The sequence below is a fragment of the Felis catus genome, chromosome D3, assembly GCF_018350175.1.
Source record: "Felis catus isolate Fca126 chromosome D3, F.catus_Fca126_mat1.0, whole genome shotgun sequence".
NCBI classification, from domain to species: Eukaryota; Metazoa; Chordata; class Mammalia; order Carnivora; family Felidae; genus Felis; species Felis catus.
In genome coordinates this window covers 11168524-11176309 of record NC_058379.1, presented here as the reverse complement: position 1 = coordinate 11176309, position 7786 = coordinate 11168524, and the positions used below count along the sequence as shown (strand labels likewise).

The 7786-nt window shown below is 58.8% G+C and overlaps 1 long non-coding RNA gene across 1 annotated transcript; it reads left to right on the top strand.

The window, feature by feature from the left end:
• The first annotated feature begins 2517 nt into the window (after positions 1 to 2517).
• On the top strand, positions 2518 to 4549 carry LOC123381253. Its single transcript, XR_006588080.1, has 3 exons — positions 2518 to 2642; positions 3226 to 3376; positions 3680 to 4549. It is a non-coding gene; the product is annotated as an uncharacterized LOC123381253 (long non-coding RNA).
• Positions 4550 to 7786: the final 3237 nt, after the last annotated feature.

Here is a 7786-nt window from a genome sequence, read left to right as displayed (position 1 = left end):
ACTTAAAATTCATCCTCCTGACCAGCCTAGGGGGCGGGTACTATTATTACCCCCATATTACGGATGAGGAAACTGAGGCCCAGAGAGGTGCCCAAAGCTGGTTCGTGGGGAGCCAGGCCACCAACCCAGAGACCCCCTACAGCACGATGGAACGTGCTTTTAACCTCTTTGCTGTATGGCTTCCTGCCTCGGTTTCCCCACCGGTCGAGCGGGGCTCTCATTACCCTCCCTACAGCCCTAACAAGGGGGGCGAGAGAAGCGTGGGGCTCCTCTGGGTGCTGAGAGCTGTTGACGGGGGTGCCGAGGCCGCGAGCACAGCGGAAAGGCTCCGGCTGTGACGCCAGACTTCCCAGCTGGCGGACAGGGGCAGCGAGTCGCCCCTCCGGGAACTTGGGTTTTCTCATCGGCCAAACGGGGTCCCTCGTACCGCCTGGGGTGCTTGGGGGCACGGGGGAGCCGTGCGCGCAGGGGGCCAGCGCGTGGCCAGCAACCGGGGCTGAGTCAGGTGGCAAGAGGCCCGGCGGCCTCCAGAAGTCGGGCGGAAGTGGCAACTCCAAAGAACTCCATAAAATCCAAGTGGCAGTTAAGTCGGACTCGTGAGCGAACAGGAGTAATTAGCGTACTTCCCACAGAAAGTAAAACCCAAATGTCAGACAATGCCAAGGCCGTTAAAACCGTCCTCTGCTCCGGCTCCCGCCCACCGCCGGCTGGGTCTGCACCTCGCCGCTGACCTTCTCGAAGGCCGCAGACGGCCGGCGTGGGGGGTGGCGAGGACGGGCCTGGGGAGACACCAGGTGGGTTTCACGTTGTGCTCGGCTCGGGTCCCGAGAGAGCCTCGTCTTTCTCATCGGTCAGATGGGTTGTAGCTGCTCCAGAGGCTGCAGGGGGAGTTCGGCCTGGTCACGGGTCTAGCGTGTCAGGCACAGGAGAGTCACGCTCCGTGAAGCCGGTGCCCCAAACGCAGCTGGTGTGGCAGATGCGGCCGGTACCCCACCCGAGTCACTCTTGCCCGCTGCACCCACCCCCGCTCTGGGCTGGCCGCTCAAGCCCTTCCCACTCCAGAGGCGTGTCCCCCGCCAACGGGGGCTGCCCCCTGGCGGGGGCTTTGCCGCAGCACCCCACAGCCGATGCCTGGTTGATTCAGGGTAAGAGTCGCCCCCTGCTTCAAGAGTGGGGGCGTGGGATCGGGCTGAGGCCACACCCCAGTTGCAACCTCGCCTCTGTCCAGCTCCTTCCTCCGCCGTATCCGGGCTTCCCTCACCTCCCGCTGGCGTCTCCTGCCCACCCTCGTGCCGCAAAACACGTCCTGTGAGGCCCCGTCCCCGGCTCCGCCTGGAAAGGAGGTCACTTAAGGTCATAGGTGTCCAATAGAGACTTGCTGAATCAATAAATACATTGTCTGGGGGCGCCTGGGTGTGGCTCAGCCAGTGAAGCGCCCGACCTCAGCTCAGATCATGATCTCGCGGTTCGTGGGTTCGAGCCCCGCGTGGGGCTCTGTGCTGACAGCTCGGAGTCTGGAGCCTGCTTCGGATTCTGTCTCCTTCTTTCTCTGCCCCTCCCCCACTTATTCTCTCTCTCTCTCAAAAATTAATAAACATTTAAAATAAATGAATAAATAAGCAAATACACTGTTATTAAAAAAAAAAAAAATCAGGAACAGGACTAGCATGGGGCAGGGCACCCAGGACGTAAACTGTAGGCACTCGCTCTTAGGGTCATGCGGACGCCCAGTGCTGCTAAAACACTCAAAACCAGCCGCAGTGATCCATCCCGAGACAGGGTAAAGTGTCAAGGTTATGAAACTGATTGTTGACTCAGACGGAGACGGCCGGAGTTCAAATCCTGGCTCTGTCGCATCATCACGGTGACTTCGGGCAGGTCACCACACCTCCCTGAACCTGGGTTCCCTCTTCTCAAACACGGGCGTTGATGATACCTCCCGCCAAGGGCTGCGGGAGGATGAGACGAGACTGAACGTCCTTCGCGCACACGGTACGTGTTCGAGAGACAGAAGCCGTGGGGATAACCTGTGCCGGCACTGAAGAGCAGAGACATCCCGTCTCCTTCCCCGCCTGCCCCGGACTCTGGGGGTGAAACGGGGTGAAGGAAAGGTGGAAGATTAGGCCGGAAAACCCCGGGAGCTTAGCGGGTGCCCTGAAGGTCTGCGATGCCGGCCCCACCAGGGGGTGCGAGGGGCAAACCGATGATCTCTCGGCGCGTGCCCTGTGTGAAGCAAAATGCAGCGGAGACGAAGGCCTTCTCTGTTTCCGTCTCTCTGGGGATCCAGCGGTGTTTGTACCTTTCATATTCCTTCTCCTCTCAATGCACGATCACTTCCGGCCCCTCTGGGGCCCTAGAGCTTAGGTGAAGCCCACCCACCTCTGAGGGCAGGGGTGATCACCTGACTCAGCACTGGCCGAAGCACTCCCGCCCCCTGGCCTCACTGATTGGCCCAGGATGAGCATGTGACCCAGATTTGGCCAATCAGGACATTCCAGCCTCTCCCCCCCCCCACCCCCCACCCCGGGCCACACTGAGTGGTCCGGGGATGGGCACCTTGGTCCAGTTGGAGCTAATCCGGGGATGTCTCATTATTTTCTGGAGTCTCTCATTATTCCTGGACCGCTAACAGTGAGGAAGAGGTAAGCAAGGGGCTTCCAGGGACTGTCACAAACGAAGCCAACACCCAGGACGCAGGATCAGGGAAAGAGACACACACCAAGCTCTGATGACATTGTTGGAGCCTCTGGATCCCACTGAGCCTGAAGCCATACATCCATCCAGCCCTGGATTTTCGTTGCGTGAGACAATAAATTTCCTTTTTTGCTGAAGTCAGCGTGAGTCGGGTTTCTACCATCGCAGTCTAAAGAGATCTGTCTGACACAAATATCAGGCCCATTTGCAGTATTTTCCCCCCCCCCAGGGGAAGATTTCCTTCTATCACCACATGATGTCATGTCTAAGCAACCGTGTGGGAGCCCAGGGGGGGAGCATCAGACTTGGCATCAGACACACTTGGATCAAGATCAAGGCCCTGCACCCGAGGCAAGGCTCCCATTGGTCTGAGCCTCAGTTACTTCCTCTATAAAATGGGGGTATTAATACTCCCCTCCCGGTGCAGATTCAATGGGAAAGCGCATGTTAAACCTTTGCCTGTGCCGTTCCTTCCGCCCAGGATGCCCTTCCTTTCCCTCTTTGCTGACTTGGCATCTGGTCATCTTTCAGATCCTCACTTCAAGGATCTACCTCTCCTGAGCTTGCTGGCCAAGTCTGGTGGCGCCATGAAATTGTCCTCAGCTCAGTAGCGCTTGGCACAGTATCGATGTGTCATTGCAGGCACGACCGTGCGATCGACGTGTACCGCCTCCCCCGGAAGGTGAGTTGCAAGCAGGCAGGGAAACGTCCGGTGCCCAGCACCCGGCACATAGCAGATGCTCGAGAGACGTGTATTGTATTGACTGCTGTTGAAGCCCCGGCTTCCACTCAGAACGTTCCAGGCAAAGTGCTTCTGTGCTCCCTAAATGGAGTGTCTGACGGGTCCCGGGATGCCATGATTCCAGCACGTGTCCGTATGGGTCCACTGTGGCCTCCGGAGGGGTTGTAACTCAGCTGTGCCACTGACAGGCTGTGTGGCCTTGGACAAGCTCGAGCCCTCTCTGAGCCTTGCTTTCCTCCTCAGGAGAATGGGGACGGTCATCCTTGACCGCAACATCCAAGTACCCGTCCCTCATTCAAGCTCTCTGGCCCTGGACCCCAGACTCGCCCATGTCAGGCCTCGATCTTCTTGGTTGTAGGATGAGGTACCTAATTCACACGCAGGCTGGAGGGATGAGACGGTCTAATTAATCATCGGGAACCGAGCCTGAATTTAATAGGCACTCAATATATGTGGTCACCACTCTTCTGCTACTTCTGTATTAGTAATATCGGTAAGAATATTAATGTCATGAACGAGCCGCCTTGGGTCAAGCACCCAACACAGCGCCTGGGGGGCCATCGGTCCCCTTCCCTTCTCCCGGCGAGCGTCCTGGCTGTGTCCGGTGGCTGACCCACCCCAATTAGGTGACTCTCACGTGAATATTGACACACAAAGGAACCAGCTGGTGGCCTCTGAACTCACCTCACTTGGGATCACAGGCTGATTTCAGCCCCGGTCCTCAGTGCTGAGAGCCAGACTCCTAATCTCCTTTGACACCAAAGGGACCTGGCCTCACCCCAACCTTTGCTCCCCATCTCCCCGGTTCCCAGAGTCCCCTGGGCCTGGCGGGAGTCACTGCCCACAGCAGGGATGCGGCCTGGACCGAGAGCTGGAAGGCCTTCCCCGGGCCGACGTCTGCGGCTCGCAGCAGGGGGAGATGGAGGTGTTGCAAGTGGAAGCCTTTGGCCTCTGGCTTCTGGATGGAACAGGGGTGTGTGCAGGCGGGTTTCCAGCCAGAGAGTTCAGGCAGGAGGCAGTTCTGTCGCCCAGGACCCCAGGACGGAAATGCCGACGGCCGACTTTGCATACTGGTGCAAAATGGGGCGGGGACAGGGGAGGGACCGGGAAGGCAGAATTTTAGCGCGTGCTGACAGTATTGGGAGGGGACAGTCTAGGAGGGAGGCCCCCTCCCAAACGTACACAGCACAGAGTTTCGTCCCGCGTGGCTCCGGGCTCACAAGGAGAGGAGTCCAGGCGCCCCCTGCCTCTGCAGGACTGTCCGGGGAGGTGACTTCTGTGTTAGCTCAGAGGGGTCAGGACCAAACTGGACGCGAGTCTCAGGACATGCGTCTACACCAGGACATCAGGCTAAAACCGCACGGGACTGAACATACGGGCACTGGAGGCAAAGAGGCCTGGGCTCTAAGTCCAGCTCTGCCCGCTCCCTAGCTGGGCAGCTCCAGACTGATTACTTAACGTCTCTGGGCGTCAGGTCCCTCACGTCAGGCCTCTTGAGTGGTCACACAGGCTCCGGCCTTGATCTTGGTGGACGCCAAGAGAGGAAACTAACACTTCGTGGGGCCTGCTGTGGACTGGAATGCACGTCATCTGAACACAGCCTTGTAAAGTGGGTAATGTTCTTATCCCCATAGTACAGATGAGGAAACCGAGGCACAGAGGGAAGGACCCCGAGCTGGACCACCAAAGGGTGCACATCTGGGTGACGGCTTACACCCAGGTGTTTGGGAACCTACAGGCCGGGATCTGGAGCCCCCCCCCAACTCTCCCACTCCTTAGGGAAAATGAAATGCACATCCCCCAAATGCAGGCGGCCTCCGATGTAGTGTAACCCAAATGTGCGCAGCCCCGGCCCCTGGATTTCGAATCCCAGCGCCCCGCAGACGCCTCCCTCCCACCACACCCCTCTTCCTCCGGCCGGGAGCCCCCCTCCCTGCCGCAGGACAGAGTCTGGCCTCGGCCACCTTGCTTCCAGGGCTGGGGCCGAGAGTTACCGTCGGAGCACAGCCCGGAGAGCGTGGGAGCAAAGGACATGTCAAATCAATCATATTTAAACAAAAGCCTCTCCCGCCCAAGGGCCCTTTTAAAAGCTGCTTATTTAATTAAAAGTCCCATTTTCCATATTTATGGCCCTTATTCAGTTAAATATTAACCGCTGGGGCCAGGGCTGGTGTGTGCTTTGAGAGCGCTGTGTGGGGAGGTTCATTACCGCGGCCGGGATTTACCCGATGGCGGCGCGGGCAAGAGGATCAATGCGCCTCGCCTTGGACAAACACGCCCGAGCCCTCCTCCTGCCGCCTGCTCGCTGGCTCTCCGCCCGGGACAGAGACCAGAGATGGAGAGGCAGGGGGGAGACGGAGAGCCCCAGAGAGACTGGGAGCCAGAGAGAGACAGTGAGACAGTGAGACAGAGACAGAGAGAGACTCAGAGAGGCGGGGAGACAGTGAAGACCCAGAGAGACAGAGACAGAGAGAGACACAGAGAGGCGGGGAGACAGTGAGGACCCAGAGAGACAGAGAGAGGCCCAGAGAGACGGTGTGCTTCTCCATGTCTAACTGTGTCTTGCTCAGGACCAGATGCACGCTTGGAGGGGCTCAAGGAGAAATGAAAATTCGGGGCCACTTGTCCATTAAGAATTTCAAGCTGCCAGGGGCACCCGGGTGGCTCAGTCCGTCCAACTGAGCGTCCATCTTCGGCTCAGGTCACCTGAGTGGCAGGCCCTGGCCTCTGTCAACAGCTCTGCATGTGACTGGGGCCCAGGGGCCGGGGGGGGGGAGGGGGGTAGAGGTGCCAGGTGTGGGGGTGCGAGCCGGCCCCTGCTGCCCCCACTCAGTGCTGTCCCTGGCTCCCGCTCCATGGGGAGGCTGCCTCCAAAGCTCAGGGGCAGGAGGGCCCAGTTTCAGGAACTCCTCAAGGGGTGACGGTCCCTGGCCGAATGCGGGGTTACCAAGAAAGGAATCAGCGGGTAAAGACGAGTGGATCCGAGCGGGGCGCTCCTGTCCGCAGAGCCCCCACCGCACCCTGGTGCTGTCCTCGGGCTTCCCGTGTCCTGCAGGCACCCCTCTAAGCACCGACCAAGGGTTAGCTCAAGGGGTCTCCACCTCCGTCGCATCAGGTAGGTATTATTCGATCTCCATTTTACGGTGGGGAAACTGAGGGTCCAGGAGGTCGAGTAACAAGCCCAGGGTCACACAGCCAGTGAGGGCTGGGGCTGCTGTGATTTGACCCCAGTCCTCTGGCTCCTAACCCCTTAGTAGAAATGGCCAGTGTCACTGAGACTGGACTGATGGGCCACCTCTGCCCTTTAGAAGCTGTGTGACCTCATGCAGCTTCCTGCCCCTCCCTGAGCCTCAGTTTCCCCATCTACAAAACGGGGATAATGATAAAATCTCCTTAGAGTTGTTACGAGGATTAAATGACGTCATTCTTGTGAAGGGCTTAGCCGTGCCTGACACCTCGTGAGCGTCATGCCAGCGCTGGGGGACCTGGTGGGGCTGTCACAGGCCCCGCCCCGCCCCGCCCCGCCCCGCATTACAGCACAGTCTTCTCTGAAAGGCGGAGGAGCCCTGGTTTCCACTTACACTTTGCCTCCCAGGGGCCTGGCAGGGGGGAGACATGAGCCCCAGTGCCACCTCTGACCCCACTGTGACCTCAACTCTGGAGCACACCATTGTTCTTCCCGGGGACTCAGTTTACCCATCTGTGGAATGGGGGATCGTTGGGTTTAGAACATCCTCTGGGCCATTTGCAGGAATAATGTCTCTCTCTCGACGGCAGACAAGGTGAAGAATTGGACCGGCTGTGAGAGTCTTGGCAAAATGTGCCCACCTATGTTCTGGAAAGACTGGGTGGAAACAGACGCAGGTGCCCGGGTCCTTAGGTGCCAAATCCGGGCCGGGGAAGGCATCGTCTACATCGCAAACACACGCCCGCGCGCACCACAGAGCACCTTTTGCCCCGTGCTCCACCCCTCCGTGTGGATCCTGTTGGGAGCTTGGTGGCTTCCACCGCTGTCCCCTTTCCCGCAAAAGAAAGGAAAAAAAAAAAAAATTCTGAAAAGCCAGATTAGAACTTCACACACGCATCGCCGGGAAAAATCTATGTCTCATTTTCATATCTAGCAAAATAAAATGACACCAGAACGCTCCAGCAAACCCCTAGAGGGGGAGCGTGTCTGCAGAAGATGAGGGGTGGGGTGGGGAGACACCTTTCCCAAAGAGGGGAGGCCCCAGGGCCGGGAAGACGGGAGGGGTGGCGGCGGCTGGCCAGGGGCTGAAATCGATCAGGCCATTTTCTCCCCGGGGTCCCAGGAAGGCTGGGGTGGGGTGGGGGGTCCTGGGAAGAGCCTGG